The following is a 27772-nucleotide window of genomic DNA, read 5'->3' on the forward strand; positions in this document are numbered from 1 at the left end:
TTCTACTACTTATGTTACTTAATAGCCGCAAACTTTTGAATTGAATTGTGGTCATTATATTTGTGGTTTTTAGTAATGCCCATGAAAATTGATCATGTGTTTAAAAAATGAACCCTTGTGCTTTCTGATTGAGTTTTCTACTTAAATTGTGTACCTCCATATATAAGTATGAAAATTTTCTGATATTTTTTGTAACTAGAAACTATCCTAACTAAAGCACCCACCATTCTCCTAACTAAAATCAATATGAATCAGTTAAGTGAACATATTTTCATGCAGTTTTTACCGTGCTATGGGATATGTTAACTTCTAATGATTTTCTTGGCATAAACTAATTTGAATAGACATGTCAGTGTGATCTATAAGCACAAGGTGAAAAACTTTTAGTATCCTTAAGTCAAGTGTGTTATTCACATTTATTTTAATAAGAAATAACTGTCTCGTTAGGAAAGAATAATTCTTTTAGCCATACAAAACTGTTCCTTTGATTAAAGCTTATATAGAAACTGTCTTGAATATAGTTGTATTTTTAGTGATACATGTTCTATAACATATCTTTTTTTAATTTTAAAAAAGTTATATAATTCATGAGAGATGATGAAGATTTTACTGTTCGACCACATGACTTTACTGCCATTCATTTGTGGGAGCATAAATTATACATAATCAAAAACTATTTTCTAAATATATAGTACTCTCAACACTGAAAATTAGTTACTGTGATATGGCTGACGGTGTGATTATAGCCAAATTTGTGGGATAGGATATTAAAATAGGTAATGATTATTAGGATGGATGACTTTTGGACCCAGTATTGATTAAATGATTACAAGGGTCATGCTTGTATGAGTAGAATTTTATGTTCATTTTATTTTTATGTAGTAAAACAATATTCTTCTAGAAAAAGTCACATTTGAATACACAACTTTATGGTTAGGACAGAAAGCATTGTTTAGCTTTTAGTGTTGTCATGTTCAAGCTAATGTAAATATTTACTTCATAAGGCTTTTAAGATTATCTTGAAAATGTTGCTATAAATTTGATATTAAATGTTGCTCTTTTCTAAGTCTTTTTACTTTTGACATTGTTTAATTTTTTTTCCTTTTTGTTTTTTAGGTTTGCAAATTTTTTTGGTGATGGCATGTTCAGAATCTTGGATCCTTATATTGAATGTTTTGGAAAATGTTAACAATATCTAGTAATCCTGAAAATAATTTTATGTACATTTTATTTGTTTATATATAGGTAAACCAGTAGCTTTAATAAAATGTAACAAAGGAAAAGATACCGCAGTTTTGTAAGTTCATGATGTTGCTAAATTATCAGTTGATGTGCATTTAGAAAATGCATTTAATTATTCCCTAGAGACTGACCAGTCCAGGCTTTGAGATTCCTTGTTTTTCTCTCCTCCCAACTCTCTTTTGGAACCTCTATTTTTCCTGTTTATTAAGCCTCTTTTCTTCTCCACACTGTCAGTGTAGGACACTGGAGTCAATGATAATTGGTGAGGAAAAAAATCAGAAAATGACAATTTGAAAGCTGAATGGTGGCAATAATATAGTTATTGCTAGAAAACTGCCTCAGAATAGACCTTGTACATTGAGACTATCCAAATTATATCCAAAAACACAAGACTAAATTGCATTCAACACTTAGATTATCCTTGATCATGCAGAATAACAGTGTGAATCAACAAGGAGAAAAATTAAATTTTTGGTTTCACTTCATCCCCATAGTTCATCTTTTGGTAGATTGGTTAATGAAAAATGAGATGACTTAGTAGAGAATAACATTGAAACTAAAAAGGAAAATTAAAAATTAAAAGCAATCCCCAAAGGTTAGATTATGACCCTGAATGAAAAACTGACTGAATTTCATGTTCTTGAGGTGTGACTATCAAAAAATCCTAGAGGAGGCCACTAAACTGGAGGTCTGTGAACCATTTCTTAAGTAGCCCTTGAAAATGTGGAGCAAAGAGATTTGCAAATTACATGTTAAGGGTTAATAAAGTACAGTGGTATTCAGGGAATACTGTATAAGTGGTGAGCATGCCAGTTATTAGGCATGTTTATCTGCCTTGAGAGTTCCTTTGATCATGAAGGGATATTAAAAAAGCAGGACAGTTTATTCTTTATGAGGACTGTAGATATTTTAGTTCTTGTTTGTTTCAATGGAAAGGACTTTAACTTTGTGCCATAGGCTTTGCTAGGCTCTGGAATTTCACTAATTAAAAAAAAAAGTCCCCATTCGTTACGAGCTTAAAAAAAAACAAGGAGGCAAAGGTACATCTATCAGTATATGTGTAATTAAATATAAATAAATACAAAGTAAAATATTTGGTAATTTTGTTGGGGAGGCACTATCACTTAGAGGGGTGGTCTAGAAAGACTTTATATATGAAGTGGTGCTTAAGCTGGGCTAAAGGAAGGCAGATTCCGTGAACAGGAAGGAAGTGGAAGAGTCTTCCAAATATGAGATGTCTAATGAAAAGGCATGGGGATGAAAGAGGATGTAACTCATGAGCCACAGAAGGAGGGACAGTTTCGTTGGTTTGAAGCCTGTGGGAGAGGCAGTAATGTGTAGTAAGGCTGGAAAGATCAGCTGAGGCTTTTTGTGAAAGCTTTAAATGCCAGACTCTGAGGAGTTTCTATTTTATCCTGGATGCAATTTCTATTTTACCCTGGATGCAATAAGTCTTATCCATAAAGGAATAAGACTCATTGCCATATCCAGAAAGAATGAAGTCAAGCAAGAGTGGATGGTTTGTGTCAGAGACTCATTTAAAGTCCCTTAATTTCTATAGGATAAGAGTACATACAGGTAAAGCGACACCCTAGGGAGGGAAAAATTTTTAGAGTCAAGAAATCCAAGACTTGATGGCAGTTGAGGGCGTATTTGCAGGTCTGGTGCTACTTGGAGATGTAGGTATGGCTATTCTTTGAAATTGTTAAATACATGCTGATAGTGTGCTGAATCTGTTTTGGAAATAGGGATTAGGTTCAAGTAATGTTACTTTTTATAGAGGCCTTCATTAGAAGCACCTGTATTTTTAAGATAGGCTTAGTGTGAAGAATGTAGTGTTACTGGCTTCTTGACTACTAAAGAAATTGTAGCTACTGGGTAGTTGTTCAGGCAGGTTTTACCTCAGTTGAATTGTTTAGGGTAATGCCAAAGAGAAGAAATTATTTAAATATCAACTTTTTTCTTCTTTTTTAGAATAGTACCCCTCCTTTTTGCTAAACATACAAAATTTTATCCATTGATGTCCTACTTTTAGATTTCAGCTTGGCGAGCAAAATACAGTTGTGTTCCTTCATAATTTTTACTTGCTTTATTAATCCTCACTCATAAAAGTTCATGTTGGATAGACTTCAGGGAGTGTGGAACCTTGGATGGGTTGGTGGGTGGAGAATTGCACCTTTATTTCAATATGGTTATTTTCCTTTGTAATTTTATGAATAGACTATTCTGAGAAGGGATCCATAGACTTCTCCTGATTGACTATCAAAGACATCCATGTTTAGAAGTTTAAGAAGTCCCAATCTTGGTCATCCTGCTTTTTTAAAAGAAGAAAAGATTTTTAAAAAAATAAATAAAGAAGAAAAGACCTAGAACCCAGGGCTATTAGAGCTTCCTCAAGTGAAAACCACACCCTAGAGCCTGGGTGTCCATTTGTTCTTTTCTACTTACCTTGTATTGCTATTCATACTTGCATTTCGTTTTCCCAGTAGAGACATTATAAGGATTAAAGCAGTAATGTATATATTAAACCTTTTTAAACTTTTGGGGAAGAATTCTATTATATAAATCAGTCAGGGTTTTTTTTTTTTTTAATCCAGTATGATCGTGGAATGTCAAGAATTAGAAGGGAATTGAGAAGTTATCTATTTTAACCTATGCTTGAGTAGGAATTCCCACTACAAGAAGTTATTACTTAGCTTTTGGTTGGAAAGACTTCTTGTGTTTGAGAGTCCACTATTTGTCAAGTAGACCATTCTAGTTTTGAGACTACTTTGGTTATTAAAAATTTTTTCCTTATGTGGAACAAAAAAGTCTGTCTTGAACTCCTATCTCTGAGGCCTCGCTGCTTTCTGGGGCCAAAGCATATCTGAACTGGCTTTCTAATGAGAATTCTTCTAAAATGAATGTCTAGTAGCCCCACACCTTCTTGTCTTCAGGCTGCACATTGCTTATTTTTTGGACTAGATCTCATATTTCTGGCTTTGTAATTATTCCCTCTCATCATCCTGGACTCCCTCTTCTGGATATGTTCAAAGATTTCAGTAATTTTAATAAAATGAGGAGCTGGGAATGGAAGATGATATTCCAGATATGCACTGGCTTGTGCAGTAGATAGAAATGTTCTGGGTCTGGATTAATGGGACTTGAATATAAATTCAACCATGGCTATTTCTCAAGTGTATTACTGTGGGCAAGTCATTTAACCTCTTGTTTTCCACAGTTTCCTCAACTTTAAAATGGAGATAAAAAGAGTATCTAGTTCATAAGCACAATGCTTGGCACCAAGTGCCAGCACATAAGCACTAAATAAATGTTAGCTGTCAATATCAATCAGTTTGTTAAAGTTGAAAAGAACTTTAGACTTTGAGGCATGTAGGGGATAACAGTGCAACTGGAATAAACTTTACCTGGTCTAGTGTTTTTCCATCATGAGATGGATACATTGACCCATCAAACTTAACATGTCCTAAAGATATCTAATCTGTTATCCCTGAACCTACTCCTATTCCCAACTTCTCTGTTTTTGTTAATAGCATCACAATACACCTGATCCAGGCCCCAGACCTCCAAAGATTCTTTGACTCCTCCTATTTCTCACCTTTAACATTTCATCAATTGTCACATCCTATCTGTTCTACTTCCATAAGATTTCTTGAATCTAACTCCTCAATACTGATATTACCGTCATCTTAGTTTGGTCCATTATCTCTTATCTAGATAACGGTAATAGCCTCTTAACTTTTCTCCCTGCCTTCAACCTTTCCCCACTACAATCCATCCTTCATACAGCTTCAAAATCCCTATAAAATCATTTTTTAGGTTGAAGCAGGGTGAACTCAGTAAATGCCTCCCCTGGGCACCCTGTGTGACCCTGGGCAAGTCACTCTCTATTTACTTCAAAGTGGAGATAATAAAAGAACCTACTTCTCAGGATTGTTTTGGAGGGTCAAATGAAATAATAAGTTAAAAAGTGCTTAAGATAGTGCCTGGCACATAGAAAGCACCACAATAAATATTAGCTATTATTATAAAAAGATTGGTGCTTTAGGGAAATATCCATTTGATAGTGGTGTGGAAGATGCAATACAGTGGGAGAAACTAACAAGGAGACAAGTTAGGAGAATATTAATGATAGTACAGACAAAAAAATTTTCAAGTCTTCAACTATTCTGGTGGTCATATGAATAGAGAAGGAACAAATGGATGTTTTGTGACATTAGCATCCATAGTTGACAGCTAGTTGATTTTATGGCGGGTGGGGAATAATCAGTAGTCAAACAAAGACTGACCACAGTCGCAGTCTAGCTGACTGGAAAGGATGGTGGTGTTCTTAACAGAAGTAGGGAATAATGGGGCAAAGATAGTGAATTCTATTTTGGACATGTTGAATCAAAGATGCCCATCGGACATCCAAGTAGAGGTTTGGCCCAGGCAATTGGCAGTTCAGAACTAGAGTTGAGTACCAGATATGTAGATTTGGGAGTCTTATTTAATGACCCCTTTGTAGCTAATGAAATCCTCAGGAGAGTGTGACCAGAGGAGGCCCTAGAGTAAGTCCCTGGGTTTACTTAGGCATGAGGAACAGGAAATAGATGATGATCTAGCAAGACAAACTGAATTTGTAGTCAGGAAGACAGTTGGCAAAGCAGAGGTGTAGGACAGGTTCTGTCAGGAGAAAAGTGATCAATAAGTATCAGTTACAGAAAGTTCTAGAAGAATGAGTGCTGAGCAAAGGCCTTTGGATTTAGACATTAAGAGAGTTTGGGGCAACTTTGTTATAAGCAATTTCCAATTAATGGGTAAATAGAAGTCATATTGTAAAAGTTTTAGAAGTGACTGGGAGAATAGGCATCAATGGCAAAAGGTTGAATAAATGGCTTTGACAATGAAAGAGAAGAAATGGCAGTGGGGTCTAATGAAGGAGTTTTGGTGGTGGTGATTTTTTAGGGGTTGGGGAGTCATGCTGTGTTTCCCAAAGTTGAGAGAGATCTGGGCATATGTGTAGAAAGTAGGGAAAGGGTCAGTGGAAAAAGAAAGATGAGGCAGGAGTAATAAGACCTTTTTGGTATGACATGGACTGCTTCATAGTCTGAATGAAACCTTTTGACTCCTCACAATGGTTTTGTGAAACACATATAATAAAAGAATTACAGTGGAAACCAATTATATAAAAATACAGTTAATTTTTTGAGGTTACTGACTCCAAATGAGGAATCCTTGATCTAAGAGGAGGGTCTGGGAGGAGGTCAAGGATCAAGGAGGAGGGGTTCAAAGGCATGAATAATAAAGGGGTTGACCTTGTCAAGGAAAAAGAACTCTTTTTTGCTTGTCATAAGGGGATAGAATATTGAGGTAGAAAATTGGGGAATTGTTGGTGAAGTCAGCTAGTGAGGGAGGAATGTTTTAAGAAGAGAAGGTCTGGAACATCCTCTGTAAGAAGCAATTATCAAGCTGGGATAGATTATACCTCATAATTTTTGTCCGGTTATCTCAGGAATATGACTTAATTTCATTTGTGTGAGATTTGATCTCACACATGATGAATAAAATCTGATTACGACTAGTCAACCTAATAATAGGGCTATGAGTTAATAATTCATTGTGAAAAAAAGTTTGAAATAAAATTGGATATAAAGTATCCTTCATAGAATCCATAAGTTCTATGAAGTTTTTGTACCCTCAGTGCTTGGTGAGTGACTAACACATAGTATGCTTAATAAATATTAGTTGACCTGATTTGAAGCACTGGCAGGCAAATAAAACTATATTTAGAATTACTAGAAGACAATCAAGGTATTAAGGAATTCACTTCTGTTTGTGAAGAGGAGTCAGGAGAGACTTAGGCTTAAAGTTCTTATTCTGATAGATAATAACCTGGTCACTGTTGGCAACTTGCTTCTGGTTCTCAACTTCCTTATTTATTTATTTTAAAAAATAGAACTATTTACCCTCCCAGGAATATGAGGAAAGAATTTTAGAAACTATGTGCAAGCACAAGCATTTATAATAGTATGATATATAGCATATCTAATTTATGAATTATATGTATGTATATCACTTGTATTAAATAATTTTATAAATTTAGTGGAATGGCAAGAAGGACCAGTTGTACCTACATGCTTTACTGATATAATTGGCCATCTCAGTACCTGAATTCTCCCTTAATGCTAGTGTGATTATCTGCAATTTATGTGTGTGTGTTGATTGTATGTGGTTATTTTTGTCACCCCCCCCCATTAGATCTTAAACTTTTGAGGGTAAAAATTGACTTTTGCCCATTTTTGTTATTCCTAACACTTCATACACATAGCAGTAGTAGTAATATTATTATTGAAGCAGTAGTTTTTTCTACTTTTTATGAGAGATGTTTGGTATTTGTTTTATATGTGTGTATTAAATAGGCTTTTTCTAGGTTATTTTGGAAATCTTATCACTATGTATCACATTGTTTATATTGAGAAAAAGAATTCTAAGTTCCAAAAAGATTGACTCAGAAGCAAGCCTTTGGAACAAGACTGATTCATTAGTTTGGGGCTTAATTTATAGTAACTCTTAGTTAATTAAAATATTAGATTAGTTTTCTTAAGTCTTTTTTTCCAAATCTAACTTTGCTAGAGGAGGCATTCTGCTTTCTTTATATTTCTCATAGTCTAAGAAGACGGGCATCTGGCTGGGGCATGTACATGACGTACTTGCTCTTTCTAGGAATGGTTCAGGAAAACTCAAATAAGTGTGGAAAACTGAGAAGTAGTCTTTCTCATAGTAGAATATCTAATGTAAATTTTTGTAGGTTGGAAAATAAATGTGGTACATACAATTTAATAACTTAAGAGATTATAAAGTTTTCTACCTGCCATAAATTATCCTATTCATTTTGGATCAGTGATGGTGAACCTATGGCACAGGTGCCAAAGATGGCACTCAAAGTACTCTCTGTGGGCACATGGTTGCCCTCCTCTCATCCAATCCCCAGAGTTCGTTATTAGAAAGGCAGAGGGACTTGGTCAGAGCTGCTCCCCTCCCTCTCTGCACAGCAGCCCAATGGGAGCACTTTCTCCATCCCCTATGTTGGGTAAAGGGGGAGCAGAAAGCTCCCGGCACTCTTGGGGGGTCATAGCATAAGTTGGGGGGGGTGGGCACATCATTTTGTCTCTAAAAGGTTTGCCATCACTGCCTTAGAGCTCTGATGTAGAGCTGGATTATTAGACTGATACATGGTATTGGAAGCATTTTAAAATGAGGATGATTTTGTCCATCTGTATATATAATGCTGGGGAAATTTTTTGGGTTAAAGAATTCTTTCATTTTATTACATTCTTTGCTTTGACATCCCTTACTAGTAGCAATTTGTTAGCTGTTGCTGGATGGTGATTGACAGTTTTTAGTTCTATATTTACAACTATTTATAGCTATTACTACAACCAAAAATCTAAAACTAAGTTGATGTTTTTAATATTAAAATGTATGAAAGGGGTCAGTGAAGTGGCTCAGTGGATAGAGAATGAGGCCCAGAGATGAAAGGTCCTATGTTCAAATCTATCCTCAAATACTTCCTAGCTGTGTCACCCAGAGCAAATTACTTAACCCCCATTGCCTAGCCCTTATTACTATTCTGCTTTGGAACCAATACTTAGTATAAATTCTAAGATAAAAGGTATGGGTTTTTTTTTTTTTAATATGAAAGAGATTAGTACATAGTAACACAAAAACATGTAGTTTTTTATATTCATTTCCTCACAAGAACTATAAGTTAAGTCAGGGCATATATAATTTTTCTTTTTTTTTTTTTTAACAGATAAGGAAACTGAGGCTTAACAAAGATAAACAAGTGGAAGGTCATAGTTTAAAAGTGTACAGCTAGATCAGAGCTGTTCTGATTTTACATGGAGAAACTCAAAATGAATTGTCATTGTGACATGGCAGCCAAAAAAGGTAATGTTCTTCTAGGCTGCATTAAGAGAGTCACAGTGGCTAGTCCAAGACAGGAAATAGTCCTGTTGTCCTCTGTCTTGCTTACACCATATTTGGAATATTGTGCTCAGTTCTAGGTGTTAGTAATAATGATGATTATGATAACTAACATTCATATAGAACTTTGTGCTAGACCCTGTGCTAAAGCACTTGATAGTTATTATCTCATTTGATCCTCAAAATAACCCTAGGAGGAAGGAAAGTGCTATTATTAGCCTCTTTTTATAGATGAGAAAACTGAGAATAATGGGTTAAAGTTGCAAAAAAGGAAATATCAGTTATATTCAAGGAGAATTTTCTGACCAGTAAATCTGTCTGAAAGTGGAGTTTACCTTTTTATATTTTTAATTTTTATATTTTTTAAAACCCTTACCTTCCATCTTAGAATCAATACTGTGTATTGGTTCCAAGGCAGAAGAGTGGTAAGGGTTAGGCAATGGGTGTTAAGTGACTTGCCCAGGGTCACAGAGCCTGACTCTATCACCTGACCCTGTCACAGAATGTCTGAGGCCAGATTTGAACCCAGAATCTCCCGTGTCTGGTCCTGGCTCTCAATCCACTGAGCTACCCAGATGCCCCCCAGAGTTGTCCTTCTTGCCAACTAGTGGGTTCTCACTCTCCAAAGGTTTTCAAATGGAGGCTGGGTAACCCTTTGGCAATGATATTTTAAATATTATGGAACAGGAGTAATTTGGACAATACATACCTATGTACACACACTTCATATTTTCCAGACCAAAATATTTTTGACAGGATCTTTTTTTCTGTACATTATTAAAAATACATTTTCTCTCCTGAACTGGGACTGTCTTAGATTTATGCTAATTGTACTATACCAACAGAAATATGGATCCAGAATTAACCGGATTATTTATAGGATGAAACCCTGCCTACTCATTGTTCTTTCCACTGTTTGAGTATTTTATTTTGTAAGTTAATTTGGGTATTCATAAACACTTTTTCCAAAATGAACATTTTCTCATTTAAATGTATCTCAAAAATACAATCCTAAGTGTAATTTTAATTTTATCAACCTCAAAATATTTTAGGAATATGTCCTAATTTTTAATAGTAATTTAGAGTATTAGATTCTGAGATGTAGAAATGTCCTTTGCAAATAACCATTTAGTAATATGTCATAAATTATCATCTTCAATCTGACTTCATTTTTCTTCTTCCAGATTCCTGAGCATAATCTCTTTTCTGGCGTATCATTAAGACATTTTCGAGTTTGGAAAAAATTATTTTCTAAACATGTTGCCAACATAGAATGATTCTATTAATGTATTGCTTTTAACTACCAGAAGACAACTTCTTTTCAAATGTGTAAATGTTGCATCTTGAGGGGATTTACTAGTCTCCATATTGAAATACTATTTGTCCTTGTGTGCTATTTATTAGAACTTTTTTACAAAGTACAGCTCAGCTTAGAAGATCATTGCTGAAAAATCAAGACGCCTGAAGGAATCACACCTTGAATTATTGGATTTGCTAGAGAGAAGAATATCAGCAGAATAACAAAATCAAAATTTTGAAGATATCTTAAGCATCTTCAGTATCACCCTAGGTCATAGGCAACCCTTTGTTTAGAAGAATATGTAATTAAAGAAACTTTTGTGACTCTATAGAAACTTTGGTATAGGTTGGTTAGGGAAAATAGATGAATGTTATCAACATAAACATGGAATTTCAGTTTGAAACCACTTACTATCTTAATTTAGATATGCCTTCTCTTTTTTCTTGATCCAGATGATTTTGTAAAAATCAATAGAGCTAGAACAATCTAATCCCCAAGACATGTCTTTAAAAAAGAAATAATACCATATAGTCTGTGCTGTATGTTTTCTACATTAATTGGGGGTAGAGGAAGGAATATGAAGGAAAAGTTGCTTGAGCCTTTCAAGGTGTCTATAACTGAAAATAATTTTTATCTTGCATTTAAAGAATGCTTTTTGAACTTCTCTCTGAGGGCAGCTAGGTGGCTCAGTGAATAGAAAGCCAGGTGTAGAGAGATGAGGTCTGGATTCAGATCTGGCTTTGTACACTTTCTAGCTGGTGTGACCCTGTGCAAGTCACTTAACCCCCATTGCCTAGCCCTTAACACTCTTTTGCCTTGGAAGTGATACTTAGTATTGATTCTATGACAGAAGGTAAGGGTTAAAAAAACAAAGCTTGTCTCTATTCATAATTGGAATCTTTTAATTTGACATTTCCCTTATGTACAGTATTTCCCAAAATAAGAGACTATTATAACATAGTGCATTTGCCATAGGTCTCAACATTTCCATTGTAGATGAATAAGAGGGAAAATTAGGGCAAAAGCCTCTAAAAACTTAATTCTTGACTTATTTAGCTGATCTCTTTGGGTCTTTAATTATATCCACAATAACTTTACAAAGATCTTCTCTTTTAAGATTCCCAATTATGTACATGTAAGCAGTTGGGGAAAGAATATCCCTTATCCTCTGTCCTTTAGTCTTATATCATGGTTAGATTTTTTTCCTGCTCTTGTGATAACAATACCTTACCTATGTAGATTAAAAATATGCAAAAAGTAGTTTATATTCTTATTTGATCTTCAAAACAGTCATATGAGATAAGTGCATACTGAATAATCTGTATTTTGCAGATGGGGAAACTGAGACTTAGGGTCATGCCAAAAAGCAGGGTTTGAAGCTAGGGATACCTGACACCATCACTAGCATTCAGGATACCCATAATCTGTCACCTACTCCCCCATTCATTGATCTCTCACTCATTGATCTCCTATGAACATTGCCAAACTTTAGAGTTATAATGGATTCTCAGTTGCCCTGTTATCTTCTGATATACTTTTTTATATGTTTTAGTCCTTTGATGTGATCAGCCTCTATTCTTCTATTTATGAGTAGACTTGGATTGCATTCCTGGATTAAGGATAATGTGGACCATTGCGGAAAATCACCATACTGTGTTTAAAATGACAAAAAAAAAAAAGAATTCTACTCTTGAAAGGCATGGTTTTCCACTTAATCCCTTTTTCTTGTCTTTATCTCTCCCCTCCCCTCAGCTCCTGCTTATTTAATGCTATGAATGGAATATATCCACCTAATGGAATAGTTGAACAAATATGGTAATTTCTTGGGTAGAAGGGTGATGGTGTTGGGTATTCTTTCTAGTTGTCCATAATGTGAATAAAAATTTTAAATCAGTATTTATCAATTTCAGTATTTAGAGTTTATGTTGTAAAACATTTCCCCCAAAATTTGGATGAATCATTTGTAAAAATTGAGCATTGATTATACATATATGCATAACTTTTTCTATATTCTTTTGTATGTTTACAAAGATGTGAACTTATAAAAGAAATGAGAGGATATGACAAGTTCCTTTACAATATTCAAATTATATTAATTTAGAAAAATTCACTGTATACAAATTTTAGAAATATTCATGCAATGTCAGTTATATTAGTATGTAAATTATATTGTCTGGCTTGTTTTAATAAAAATGATCAAGTGTAATTTGAAAAGTTATGACTTTACATTTTTTTTTTCCTATGGAAAAATTTTTGATTGTACAGATTTACATAAAGACTAATGCCATTGTTTTTTGTTTATAAAAGTCTTAAAACAGGCTCTTTGTATTTTCTCCAGCAGGAATTTTAATTACTTTGAGGTATAATTATCTAGTATTTCTATATAAATTGAATTGATTGAGACTGCAAAAAACAAACATTTTAGCTATTCCTATGTAGCAAATTTTCTATCTAAATAAAATAGATTCATTCTTTTAAAGAAAAATGCCTTTAGTAATTTAGTATTTTCTGAAAAAGACTCAAAATATGCTCAAGGTGGTGGGGAAATAAACACTTATTTTTATTTATATCTGCAAATATGAATCATTACTTCATAGTTGATGTCTCATGGTAAATAATCATTTTCCAAAGTTTCAGTAAAGTATAAGGTATTAACATGAAAAGCATGAATCTTTAAAAAGTCAGACTGTTCTACAAACTATATGAGGAGAACCTTTAAGCTTTTAACTTCTTAATGCTTTTTGGTTATTAGTATAGTACCCCAGCCTTTTAGTACAGTTCCTAGCATATAGTAAGTGCTGATTAAATGCTTATCCACTGACTTGGTAGTCAGTAGTCTTTTAGCTGAAAAAATAACTGAACAAGTCTGATTGATTTTATTTTCAGTGCCATATATTTTGCCTCTAATTTTTATTTTTCCTTTTTGATTACTATTTGCTGGTAGTCTCCAATTTTTAACAAACATCAAGTGTGCAAATCACTTTTCTAGGCACTAGGGTACATAAATAAAAAGGAGACATCCTCTCCTTAGGGAGACGCCATTCTATTTGGGAAAGGGCCATACAATATACACCAGAACAAATAAAAATGCATTGCAATTTGAGCAGGGAGAGAAAATCACTGGGATCATCAGGGAAGACTGACCAGAGTTAAAATCTGAGTTGAGCCCGAAAAGTAGGATAAAGGATTCTGAGAAGCAGAGAACAGAGAGTAAATCTAAAACTAGGAGAATGGTTTATATAATAAATTCACATGGTTAGGAGATGGAATGTCAAGTTTAGGCAACTACTGTAGTTTGGTTTGACTTAAGAGTAGGATATGTGAAAGAGTAATGAGGGAAATAAAGCTATGAAAAATGGGTTGGAGCCACATTGTTTGATTCCCAAATGACAGATTATCTTTCTAGGGGAAAGAGAAGCCGCCAAAGGTATTTAAACGGTGAGTAGTAATGTCAGATGTGCATCAGGAAGGTTATTTTGGCATCTGGGTCTGGGACTATAAGATTTTGATTTCATTTTCTTCTATGTTCCAACACATGTGTTGAAAAACATGCAAGAAAATGAGATCAAAATCTTACAGTCTGCATAGAGCCCTAATAACCACATTGGGGCAGCTAAGGTGTATAATAGTTGGAGGACCAGACCTACAATCAGGAAGACCCGAGTTCAAAGGCAGCTTGAGATACTAGTTTTGTCACCATAGGCAAATAACCCCTTTTTGCTTCAGTTCTTCATCTGTAAAATGAGGACATGCTGGAGAAGGAAATGACAAACCACTCCAGTATCTTTACCAAGAAAATAAGACTCAATAACAACAATAATACCTAAGTACTAGTTCAATTCAGCTTTGTTCTAGACACTTCTGGGTATTAGAGATACAAAGACAAAAGCAAAGTAGTTCTTGCCATCAAGAATCTTGGGGGAAATGTATGTAAGGATGAAATAATTTCAGTACAAAGAAATAACTGGAGGGATCAGGAAAGGCCCCCCATTAGAACTTTATGCCTAAGCTATGGGCATCTGGGTGGTATGGAGAGACTGCTAGGCCTAAAGTCAAAAAGACCCTAGTTCAAATCCAATTTCAGACACTAGTTTGTATGACTAAGCAAGACACTTAACCCTGCTTTGCTTCTGTTTTCTCAAAGTCTGTAAAATTAGCTGGAGAAGGAAATGGCAAACCACTCTTATGTTTGCTAAGAAAACCTTAAATGGGATCTCAAAGAGTTAGACATAACAGAAATGACTGAACAACAACCTGAGCTATTCTTTGAAGGAAACTAGTAATTCTGAGGCGGGTGAGGATGAAGAACTCCAGGCTGATGGGACAGCATAGAAGTAAAGGATAGGTTGTCCTGTCTGAGCAACAACAAGTAAACCAGTTTGGCTGAAATGTAGAGTGCCTGAAGGGATTATTATTGAGTCAACTGTAGTTGAATTGTGAAGGGCTTTAAATCGCAGATAGAGCAATGTGTATTTTGTCCTAGAAGCAATAGGGAGCCTCTGAACCTTCTTGAACTGGAATATGAAATAAGATATGTACTTTAGGGATATCACTTAGGGAGCTTTTTTGAGGATAAATTGCTTTCAGAAAAGAGTAGAGAGGTACTAGATTTGGTGAACACCAAGTAATAATATCACAAATGATGAAATGACTTGTCAATTTGCAAATTGTTCTTGGATCAATTTGATACTGATGATATTTGATATTGATGAATTTGAATCTTGGATCAGCAAAGATAAAAATACCAAATTAAAAGAAATTAGATAGATGTACAATTGAGGCAACTAGCTTAACTTATTTTTTAAATATCTTGACAACAAAAAAATGGAAAAGTGGCAAAACTGATAAAGAGCAGTGTAGACTATTGCCATTTCCTAAGGAAGCATAATGTAAACTCATTTGCCATTGTGAGGAGATCAAAAGAATCAAAGGACCCTCTTTAATCAAGAAAGAGATCTTGCCAAGTAGATGTGGTAGCAAAGGGCAATGACAGGTTCAGGAAACATGTTTGTTTTTAAGTCTTGGAGATTAGAATTAAATGTTTTTGAGCAGCAGACAAATATAAAATGTCAAGGAGAAGCAAATCTTGAAAAATGTTTAGAGGGAGCCTTGTGTAAGCCAGATCATCCCAAGAACATTTAAAGCTAACACTGGAAAGAAGGAAGATGAAAAAAATCTAATTTATCATAACTTTTTTTCCTTCTTACTTGACTATGAAATCACCATATTTCAAAGTACTCCATGAAAAAATAGAAAAAAATGTATTATATGGAGAAAAAACTTAGCAAGATAACACTGAAAAACACTAGAAAGCAAAAGAAGAAATGGACCTTTCATAAAAATGGCAAACTGTCTCATGAAAACTAAGCATTTTCTTCTGTAATGGAGAAACATAGGCAATTCCAGTATGACTATAAGTAAAAGGACTCTCAATTTCATTATTTTAGTGATAGGACAAGAAAAAGATTGAGGGAATAAGCATAAACAAAAGAAAAATAGTTGTAGCCATGTATAGAAGATAGCTTGGTTTATAGAGCCTTAAGCAATTCAACAAAAAAATTAATTGAAATAAAATCTTTATATTATGCTTCCTTATTAATATAGCACAGCACAGAATTATCCCCTTCTCCAAATATCTATTAAAATCACATTACTACATATATGACTCATGTTGTTCAGTCATTTAGTTGTATCTAACTCTTCATGACCCAAGAAACTAGAATGGTTTGCCATTTCCTTCTCCAGTGGATTAAGGTAAACAGGATAAATGACTTACCTAGGGTCACATAGCCAATGAGTGAAACCAGATTTTAACTCGGGCCTTACCAGTCCCAGGCCCTGTGCTCAATTCATTGAGCCACCTAGCTGCTTCAAATATTGCTGTTACTTTATTTCTACATATTACTATCACAGTCAGCAGAAAGAACAAAATACCATTCATTATAAGTACAGAATGTGGTAGGAGTCAAACTATATCAACCTACCCAAGGTGTGCATACAAGTGTATATTTCACAGAAATTAAGGCACATGAAGAGATATTAATTGCCTATGTCTTGGCAATGAAAATAGAATATAGAATGTAATAATTATCTAAATTAATTTATAGATTTAACACCATACCTCCCAAAATGCTGAGAAATTATTTTACAGATATAAACAAAATATAATTCATTCATAGGAGCAGAAGATAAAAAAAATAGCAGTTCAAGGGGCTTTTTAAGATTTGAGGGGATACTGTAATATAGTAATACAAATAAGTATTGGTTTAAAAGTTAAGAAGTTGATCAGTGGAATAGATTATGTCAACCAGGACCAGAAGCAAGGGAACATTATATTCAGTAATTTCCAAGGTCACTTTCTACTGGGTCTCCCTATTACTAGTAGATAAGAACTGCTAGAAAGTCTGCAAAGTGTTTGTTGAAAATTAGATTTAGACCAGCAATTATGCAATATGCTACAATATGGAAATGTAGATGTATATTCAATATACAACAAATGGATATATGACCTACATGTAAAAAAGGCATATTGAAAAAAAATTAGAAGATGAAGAAAGGTTTTTCTTTTCTTCCTTTCATAACAGAAGCCAGGGAAGAACTACAAAAGAGGTAGAGGTGATGATAAAAGACAATGAATAATTTTGATTAAACAAAATTGAAAAGCTTAGCAAGTAAAAAATTTAGGCCCAGAAAGAAGGGAAACCATTTGAAAAAAAAAAGTCTTCACTGCATATTTCTCTGATAAAGATCTAATATCCAAAATATGTAAAGACTTGATATGAATATATGAAAATAAAGGCTGTTCCCCAATGGTTAAAATATATGAACAGGCAGTTCTCAAATGGAGGGTAAGCTGTCAACCACTATATGGAAAAAAATGCTCCACCATTTTACTAAGTGCGAATTAAAATGACTGAAGCTTTGCCTCTTTCATCAGAGTGGCAAAGTTGACAAGAGAATAAAATAGCAATTGTTGAAGGATTTGTAAAACAGACTCTAGTTGTTTTTGGTTAAGGTACAAATTCAACCATTTGGAACTACATTCCAAAAGTTACTACACTATACATACCCATTGTTCCAGTGATAGTGCCAAGAAGTACCAAGTCAGGAGGAAAGCACTCACATGTTAATGAATATTTATAGCAATATTTTTTTGCTATAGCAGAGAGCTGGAAACAAAAATGATTTCCATTAGTTGAGGAATTGCTGAATAATAGCATATGAATATAAAATGATGTTATTTCGTTATAAGAAATATAGAATGTCATAGATTCAGAGCAAAATGGAGAGATTTGTATGAACTGATTCAGAGTGAAATGAACAGAACTAGGAAAAACAATTGCAAGAAAACTGAAGGATCTCAGAACTCTGACCAAAGAATTGGCTAATCTGCATTTCAAAAGACAGCTGATGAAACAGATCTCCTATCCCTTGGCAGAGAGATGATAGACTAAAAAATACAAAGCCTAACATGTTCTCAGACATGACCAGTAGGTAGATTTCTTTTTCTTGACTATACATTTGTTATTAAAGGACTTCTCTGAGGGAAGGGCCAGTAGAGGATTAAAAAAATCAATAAAGCATTTTAAAAGGTAAATAGAATAGAGGGGAAGTGCTGAAGGAAAATGATTTGTCACCATCTTGTTAATCATCTTAAATAGATGGTATTTTTAAAAAATAGTGTACATGAAAGAAAGTTCTAGTTTCTCATGGAGCTTTGTTTTTGGGGGGTGTATTAAAATGTTTGTGATTGTTTAATTCATAATTTTTTTAAAAGATGAAAAGTAGCTGGCCTAGAACCAAGTATACACCGGAGGGCTGTCCTGAAAGTAACAGTTTTCTAAGTGTAGAGAGATCTATTCTTAAGATATCTCAAAGGGAATGATAGTGCAAAATGAAGGTCAGGAGAGTTGAGCATGTTTATTAGGCATCAGAGAAGGAACGAAGAGAGAGATTATAAAACAGAAAAGGAGTAATCATTAGGGCAAAGTTCTGGAGTAGCTGCAAAGGAATAATATCAAGGGCACAAGTAGAGGTGTTGGCCTTGGGAAGGAGAAAGGCCTCCTTTTCACAGACCGGAGTTAAGAAAGAAAGGCATATAAAGATGTAGAAGAGTTTGGATGTGTGTAGTAGGGGCGATAAGGAACCTTGCCTTAAAAGGACTATTTTTACAATAATCTAGAAGGTGTGGTTCTGTGCTGAGAGAGGAGTTTTTATTGTCGATCAGAGAAAATGAAAGGATTTTTATGTAGTAATGAAGACCCAGGTGAGATTGGACAAATAGAAAGCCCTGACCAAAATCAGAATACTTGGACCAGTGTGATATTGGACAAATCACTTGATCCACAAATGGCCTCCAACTTTAGATTTATAGTTTTATATTCCTGATCCAATTTGTAAAGGACCCATTCAGAAGAATTGAATGACTTCCTCTAGCAACATGGAAATAGAAAGGACACATCTTAGACAAAGATGTGTATAATTCTAAATGTTGAACAGTGTGTAGTGGATAGAGGGAAATGAAGTTAAAACAGGGGTGTAATAATAATAGCACTTTAAGATTTATAATGGCTATACATATATTATCTCATTTAGTCCTCACAATTACCCTATGGTATAGGTACTATAACTTTTTTTCATTTTACAGATAAGGCAACTGAGGCAGACAGATTAAATGACTTAAGGTCACCAGCTATTAAGTACCTGAGGCAGGATTTAAACTCGGGTCATGCTGACTCCAATACTGGCATTATTCACTGTGCCATTTAGCTGCCTAAAGGCTGTGGTGAGAATAAAGAATAGGCATAAAAGGATCGGAGAGAGTGATGGAAAGACAAGAGACTTTTTTCAAATATTGGAATTGCAGAATTTGAAATTACAGAAGTGTCACCATTATGGATAATGCTGAGATCTAAGGGATGGCATTCTCTTCTTTCATCTCTTCAATACTTGTCCAATCCCCTGTTTGGAATTAAGATATAGGGTCTAGAAGTTAGAGTTGTTAAACTTAGGGTTCTTAAATTGTTAAGCTGGCATTTATTGAACTACCAATGGTTTCAGGGCACATCAACATGTATACTGAAATCCTCAAGGTCAAGGGTGAAGTAAGAAGTGTGATCTGGATGTCAATAGATAAGAGTAACCAAGAACAAGATGGCATAATGGAGTTGGATGAAATGGACAGGAAAGAAAGAAAGATTTCAGTGAAGGAGAATACTATTTCTTCCTTCTAGTCCATTGTGTCATGGATGTCAGAGAAGGAGCAACCCACACTGGATGGTTCTCTTGTCTTTTAGTGAGATCCAGGTTTCAAGAAGTGCCTAAAGATGTAGAGAGTAGGAGACGTAGATTGAGGATGAAAAGGAGCTTTGTAACACAGCCAGGATTGTAGAACCAAAACTTTAGAATTTAGAAACACAGCCAGGATTGTAGAGCCAAGGCTCATTTTCCCATACTCTTAGCCTATCCTGATTTGTACGACGGTTTGGTGTGAGTTGATTAAAATAATAGGAATTATTTAACCTAGAGAAAATAAAACTAAACTTCTTCATATGTCTTACTTCACATCTGTGAAAAATTTGGACCACATGGTCATGGTCTTCATTGCCTCTATGGATAGAATGAGAGGAAGCTGGAAGTATTTTGAAGGCATTTTGTTTTTGGTAAATTATGAGAGCTTTGTGGAAGGCTACCAAAAAAGGGGAAGAGATTCCATTCTTGCACATCTTCAAGATATTTCTTTAGAAATAAACATGCCAAATATTCATAAAGATAGGAATTCTCTGAAATGCAATTATACCATGTACATGCATATATATAATTATTAATACTTTGTGGGAACCAAAACTATAAGCAACTTCTAAGCTTTATTATTCATTGTTAATAATATAATAGTCAACTTATATAGCATCCAGGAACTGGGCTTAGCACTTTACAATGATTTAATTTGGTCCTCAAAAGAACCCTAGGAAATATGCTATTTTCCCCCCTACTTTATGGGTGAGGAATCTCAAGCAGAGATGGGTGGCCTCGTCCAGGGTCACACCACTAATAAGTGTCTAGGACTGGATTGAAACTCATTTTCCTGTCTCTAGGTTCAGCACTCTGTGCACTGACACCATCTCTTGCTTTTATCCTTCATCTGCTTTCCACCTTCCTCATCCTATTGGACTTATTGCTGAATCCTCTTAATTAACTATACTTATTTCTCTCATGTGTAAATGAAGTTTATATTTAGAAGGCAGTTAAATGCATACAATAGAAAGAGTATTGGATTTGGGCTCAGTGTTACTCTGTCATTTAACTTTTACCTCAGTTTCCTCACTTTATAAAACGAAGGAATTAAACTAAATGACCTGAGATACCTTCCAGCTCTAAAATTGTGGTCCTGTGAAACCCAGAAAGATGGGTTTGTTCCTTTTGTTTTTGTTTTTAGAATCCTGCCAAAGAGTATCTCCTCTTTGTTTAAATTAGGGCAGTGTGAGAACCAAATGAGGAGTTATTATTATCTTCTTTGTATCCTTTGCATTCCTAATACAACCACCATCATGGAGACCAAATAAGAGAATAATTGTGGCTAGTAAGCACTATGTAAATGTTGGCTCCTCTTCTTACTCTTCTCCTTTCTCTTCTTTCTTCTTATTGATCTTAGTCCACAAATCTATTTTCAAGTCCCAGCTCTGATTCTTCTACTTGTGTGCCTTTATATAGACCGAAGAATTTGGAGTCAGAAGAACTGGCTTCTAAATCTAGGTTTGGTATTTACTTACTACCTCTGAAACCGCAGAAAACTTCCATCATTTCTCTTGAGTTTAGTTTTTCTAAGATATGGGAGAGGACTGCATAAATGTATTCTTAAGGTATTTTCCAATATACAAATGATGTTATTAAATAAATTAGTTTCTCTGAGCCTTTGATTCCTCATTTCTAAAATGTTGATCATTATTCTTCCACTATTTACTTCATAGAGTTGTGAGTTCATTTTTATAGAAGAATCCATGTCTAAAGAGTTTCTTCCTCTCTCCCCTACCCCTTAATTGTCTGACAGATCAAAAGAATAAAGTACATTTGACTTTCTTTATGTCTAATCTGGCTTTTAAAATGACTACCACCTTCCTTTTGAAATAAAATAAGGGAGATTGAAGTTAATTGTTTCATTTCTTCTATATAACTTTCCTTTCGGAACCTCAGATCATGGAAAAGATGGACATTTTTAACTTAGAATTTCTGAAAATTGAGAGAATGTTTCAGTGTTTGGCTTTTGATAATCAATTTTTCTCCCCTTCTCTTGTCCTCCCTTAATCCCTGTATAATCAAATGCTTATTGTATGTTAATGGAAGTGGATGGTCTCCTACATCTCTTTCATTTCCAATATTTTATGATTCCATAATGTGTTTTATAATATGTAAGAAGTTATATAAAAGGTCCAATTTAGATGACCCAGTTCTTTAATTTTCTTAAATATTGTATATTTCTTTTTGTTGTTTTCATATTTATTCAGTGCTCTAACAGTTTACCTTTGAATGGTAATTTTTGCTTCTCAAATGTATTTTTACATTTATCTCAGATTAGAGATAGATGTAGTAATTTGCTGGTAAAAATGACTCCATCCCCAAACGTACACAGTTCAGCACACATTTTTTACTAGCTTCTTTCTCTTCTTAAGTGTAGACGAGTAAATCAAACCCTAATTTGTAGTCTTTATCGATTTCTGAGATGTACCGTTTCATGCTGAAATTTTAACAAATCAACTCTACTGAATCAGTTTGAGCTGACTCTAGCAAATCCCTGGTAATATAAGGATTATCTCAATTTTAGGAAACCAGATTTCATGGAAATCAATATAATTGCCCAAACCATTGTCTCATTTGGCATTTATTGTCATATTTGTTCAGATTTTTTTTTCATCTTACAATGAATTTCCATTTTACCTGAATAAAATTGTAGCACATTGTCGAAGTACTTTTTTTATAGGGTGAGGGTATAAGAAACCCTTGGAATATATAAATGCTATATATAAGAATTAGCAGAATTATAGCCAAATTAAAGAAATAACTTTATTTTATCCCATGAATTTGATTTGATTCTTAATCCCACTAGTTTAAATAAGCAGGTCGAAGGCTCGACATTTGCTTCTTTTAAAACAAATAAGTAGGTCAATAGACAAGTTTTAAAAATGGTTATGCAGTATCACAGACATCATTCTTGGAGTAGTATGTTAGTATAATTATTACATTTTAATTTATTTAATTTGAATGATTTTAGGAATTTAAATCATTTTAGTAATGATACTCCAATCAAAACCACATTCTGGGTACACTTATGTATACCAGCTGATTCGTTCCTGGATGGAGCTGGGACTTGAAAACATCATAGTACTTTTTATGGGATATTTTTTATAACTGTAGTATCAGGCCAAAGATGTGAAAATCTTATGTGAATTGTCCAAATCATTAAATTACAAAGTATCAAGTAGAAACCAAAAGCCTTAATTCCAGCTAGCAGGATCTTAATGTAGCATTTGGGTAATTTTTTAGGACATTCTTAATTACACTTATCCTTTGTAATGAGAAATAGCCAAATACAAATGAACATATAAATAACATTTCTAAGTGTAACAATCATGTTCTGTTGAAACTTGATACTTACTCTACCTTTAAACAAATATGGCCCTTAGGGCAGGGAGGTTGTGGGAGAGCCAGAGAATACCTACAACATCATATCGTAGAAGGAGTACCAGTCCATAAATTGAATGACTTGGGAATACTGTATAGTCTAAGAAAAGTAAGATGAAACAATTGGAAAGCAACACCCAGCAGACTATATTAAATGTTCCAGAAGGGGGAGGGGGGAGTAATGTGGGCAGGCATAGTTTGAGTATTTTTTCCTCCTAACCATAATGTGTGTGTGTGTGTGTATACACACATTATGGTTATATATATATATATTATATATATATATACACACACATATATATTAAACTTATCTTGAATGTCTTGCAGAGAGCTTCATTGTGACAAAAATCTTTTTTTCCCTTTTTTATTCCAAATTTTATAAAACCCAATAAAACAAGCATTTCCATATATAAAGAAAAATATTGTACATAAATGAAACCATAAATCTCTTAAGTTTAGCTTACTTTTCTTCATATCTACATAATAAATCTCATCCACAAGAGTCCAAATCCCTCCCCATCCTCCCTGCATCACAGGTTTCACCTGGGAGACCAACATGTTCATATAAATTTAGTTTTTGATGTTTCACATTTCAGTTCACTTTCTGGAGGTTAACATTTATTCTTCTAGCATTATTTCTGTAGCTGCATATAATGTTCTGGTTCTGCTCATTTCACTGGGTTCATTATCTCATGTAGTTCTTTCCAGATTCTTGAAAAATCAACCTGCTTAATGATTCATTTTTTTTAAACCCTTACCTTCCATCTTGGAGTCAATACTATGTATTGGTTCCAAGGCAGAAGAGTGGTAAGAGCTAGACAATGGGGGTTAAGTGACTTCCCCAGGGTCACACAGCTGGGAAGTGTCTCAGACTAGATTTGAACCCAGGACCTCCTATCACTAGGATTGGCTCTCAATCCACTGAGCTACCTAGCTGCTCTTAGTTCAGTGATTCTTAAGGCTCACTAATATTCCATCACAATCATATACCACAGTTTGTTTAGTCATCCCCAATTGATGGGCATCCCCTCAATTTCCAATTCTTTGCCACCCATAAAGAGAACTATTGCAAATATTTTAGAACATATAGGTTCTTTTTCTTTTCCCCTGATCTCCTTGGGAAACAGACCCACCAATGGTATTATGACAAATATCTGACAAACAGGATATCCAAATATTATTAAAGATGGAAAGATTCAAATGTTAAGTTACTAATGAACAGAAACTTACTGAGCACCTACTGTGTGTGAAATCTTGTGCTAGGTGCTATGTGAGCATCAAAGGAGAATTAGACTAAGTCTTATCCCTTGGGGAGTTTATAGACTAGCAGGGAAAATCAAACAGGTAACCGTGAAAATATAACATCACAAGCTAGTACAAAATTTGATATCCAAATGTTATTTTAACAACAACAAAAAAACATGGTTGAAAGTCATACGAGATTACTTTTAAAGAATTTATTCCTTTACTAAAATCTAGGTCAGGATTCTCCTCTAAGCAGACACATGGATGCAGATGTAAAAATTCTTCCATTATTACAATTTTAAATGGCATTACTTGAACTTTTAAAAATTATGAAACAGTATAGATTTCTTCCATACTTTATTTTCAGAACAATTATGAATTCTGAAAGTTACTGCCCCCAAACCACTTTTCCCTCCTCTGCTTAATTTAATAGTTGTTTTCTGAATATGTTTATGCTTCTAGAAAGCAATTACAACTCTAACGTTGACTTTGTTCCTGCAACCCTGAGCTTCCCAGGTTCTTTTCCTTTCTTTATAATTGAAGATAGGTGACCATTTATGTGGGAGTCAAAGGACATCACCAGTAATGCCATTTTGGTCCTCATCAAGAATGAAGGACAACAGCTAAGGTGACTTAAACTCAGTTGTAATAAACCAAAGGTCTCCCCTAATTTAACATCCTTATTAATTAATTCAATCTTCAAGTTTACAACATTTCTCTACTTGAATGACATCACTGATGAGGATCTGTCTATCTTTCCGTTCTCAATGAAATGGAAGCTTTGTGAGGGCAGGGCTTTAAAAAATTAATTTTCTTAAGTAAATTAAAATAAACAAAATTTAAACACTTACTGGATGAATGAGTGATCTTCTTATGAAGTTTGTAGTTCCTATTTGGATCCCAATACATTTATCATGTATTTCTAACTATGGACATCATATTCAGGTATTGATTGCCTCTGATGATTTATATCAATCCAACAAAAGACTTGGGGCAGTGACATCTTCCTTTGGATGATAATTATTAGAATGTTGGCTCACCAATTATCATGCAAAGATTCCTGAGAAAAACACTTATGTCTTTTAAGTCACCAACAAAAATTTTGATTTTTCAGTGGGAACTCATTGCCAACAAAGCATTTTCATTTAAGTCTAAAGTCATCATGTTGCAAATCATATTGACATTTGTGAAATGAACTGTCTACAAGTATAGGAAACCCAGTAAGATGCAGCCTATATTTGCTAACATTTCTCAAAGTACTTTTGCTTTTTTGTTTTGGGGATTTTAAAAGTTGCTTAATCTGTACCAGATTGAAAGACCTTCTAACCTATAGGGTCAGGAGAACTGGGTTCAAATCTCATTTTCAACACTTCTACATGTGTGACCTTGGTCATGTTGCATAACATATCTTTGCCTCATCTTTCTTCACAAAATGAGGGGATTAGACCAAATGGACATCTAAGGCTTATGATCTTGAATTAGATTTCCTGGTTATCTAATTATTGGTATTTATCTCATAGTGCTTATTCTTAGCTTTCAAGACTCAATTGTATAACTAGTAATTGCTATCTAAAGTGTTTGAAAAGGACACTTTTTATTTCCTTAAAGTTTTTAGATTACTAGGGGAAGAGAGAAGGTGGAAGGAGGAAGATAGGGTTATCATAGTAAAATCCATAAGCCAGTTGTGTTTTCTTCCTCTTCACTGAGAATAATAAATCTTGAAGAATGAACAGGTGATTTTGCAATAGCATCAAACTTGGAAGCCTCTCGGGTAAGTCTACAGCTTGGAGACTTGAGCCATAGTAAATTTCCATAACCTAAGAGTTATAGTTTAATTTTAAATGGATAGACAAAAATTGTACTCTTTTGCAGAACTTTGGGAGAAGTTGAGATGAGAACCTGTCTCATGTAAATTGCATACTCTAATAAACTTTTTCAGTTTTAATAATTATACATCTCATGGTGTTTCCACAAGAAAATGAATTAGATTCTGGTACTTTTAATATAGCAGATTACCTTTATAACTGATGTAAGAGAAAAGAACTACGTTTTATGTTCAATATTTTAAATATGAGCATTAAGAGTGTTTTGTTTTGTTTTTTTGTTAAAGAAAATTCCTTTGGACAGAACACAGTACTGTGTTCTAGGGAGATGAGATTTTTAGTCCCAGTATGGTCATTAATAAACTCACTCTGCAACATTTAGCAAGTCACACAATTTTTTGGGGACTCAGTTTCCATATCTATAAAATGAACATTAGGTCCCTTTGAAACAGTATCTCCTGATGTAGTAAAGTGTGTTCTTTGCTATCAGGGTATCAAAGGCAGTGGTTGGCTATTGTGCCTGGACATTTCTTTTTTCCACTTAAGTTGAAAGCTTTTTTGCCCAGCATTCTACGCTTTGTTGCTGGTACCAGGTATAAAGGCTTTTTTAGTTTTTGATTCTGCTTAAGTTGGAAAGTTGTATTGGTGATCATTTAAGCCAAACTTTTCATTTTATAGTGAAACTGAAATCCAGTGAGGTCCCAACCTCTTCAAGTTTGCCCTGCTAGTGAGTCTTAGAGCCACAGCCAGAAGCCATTCTAATGAGTGCTTGTCTACAGTTCTTTCCACTAGCTTAGCCCCTATTGTATGTTCTCCTACCTTGTATTTGTAAACCTCCTCATTTTTCCCACCTTCCCATGCACTTGGGACATGGGGAAATCTATCTTCTTGTCATACTCATGCCCTTTCACCTTGATTTATTTCTCTGTATCCCTTTAGAAGAGAAAGCTCTAGACAATGGTGAAAGCCTTGATGACAACAAGGAAGAGTATTAGGGGATGGATCTTGGCTGGAAGATTCCCTTACCTGTATCAGCATGTGAGAACTGGCAGTAATCCTAAATTGCTCTACCTTCCTAGTAGAGCAAAGATTCATTTATTTAACTTTTTTTTTAAGTTATGGCCTCCTTTGGCAATCTTGTGGAGAAGTTTACAGACCTCCTCTCAGAATAAAGCTTTTATTTATTTACTTATTTGGTGTAAGGCAACATTTATTTTACCCCACAGATAATGCAAAATACATAAAGGGCTCAAAGGAACCCAAACATAAAAAAGAAATTCACAAATCACTCAAAATCATCTGCTTATAGAGAGGAAAATTCAATGGAAGTCATTATTGAAGAAATCCTTTGAATTCTTTTTTCTCAAAGCCCTACATTGTCTCTACAAGATGCATAGTATCATTATAGAGGGGGTTTCTGTGTCTTTTAATAAAGGTATTTCATTTTTACCAACTACATGTAATAACAAATATCTACATGAGTTTTCCAAAGTTATATGATTCAAAATGTCTTCCTTCT

General features: G+C 34.3%; 1 protein-coding gene and 1 long non-coding RNA gene across 2 annotated transcripts in view; both read left to right on the forward strand.

Annotated features, from left to right (window-relative positions):
* LOC107649372 (uncharacterized) overlaps nt 1-27530 on the forward strand; it is an 85565-nt gene extending 58035 nt beyond the window's left edge. The window contains exon 4 of the long non-coding RNA XR_008915588.1: nt 1117-27530. This is a non-coding gene — a long non-coding RNA (uncharacterized LOC107649372). The remainder of the gene's footprint in view (nt 1-1116) is intronic.
* Nucleotides 1-27772, forward strand: part of XKR6 (XK related 6) — a 391398-nt gene that overhangs the window by 87275 nt on the left and 276351 nt on the right. The window lies entirely within an intron of this gene.

Source organism: Monodelphis domestica, chromosome 1, assembly GCF_027887165.1.
Source record: "Monodelphis domestica isolate mMonDom1 chromosome 1, mMonDom1.pri, whole genome shotgun sequence".
In the NCBI taxonomy this organism is placed as follows: Eukaryota; Metazoa; Chordata; class Mammalia; order Didelphimorphia; family Didelphidae; genus Monodelphis; species Monodelphis domestica.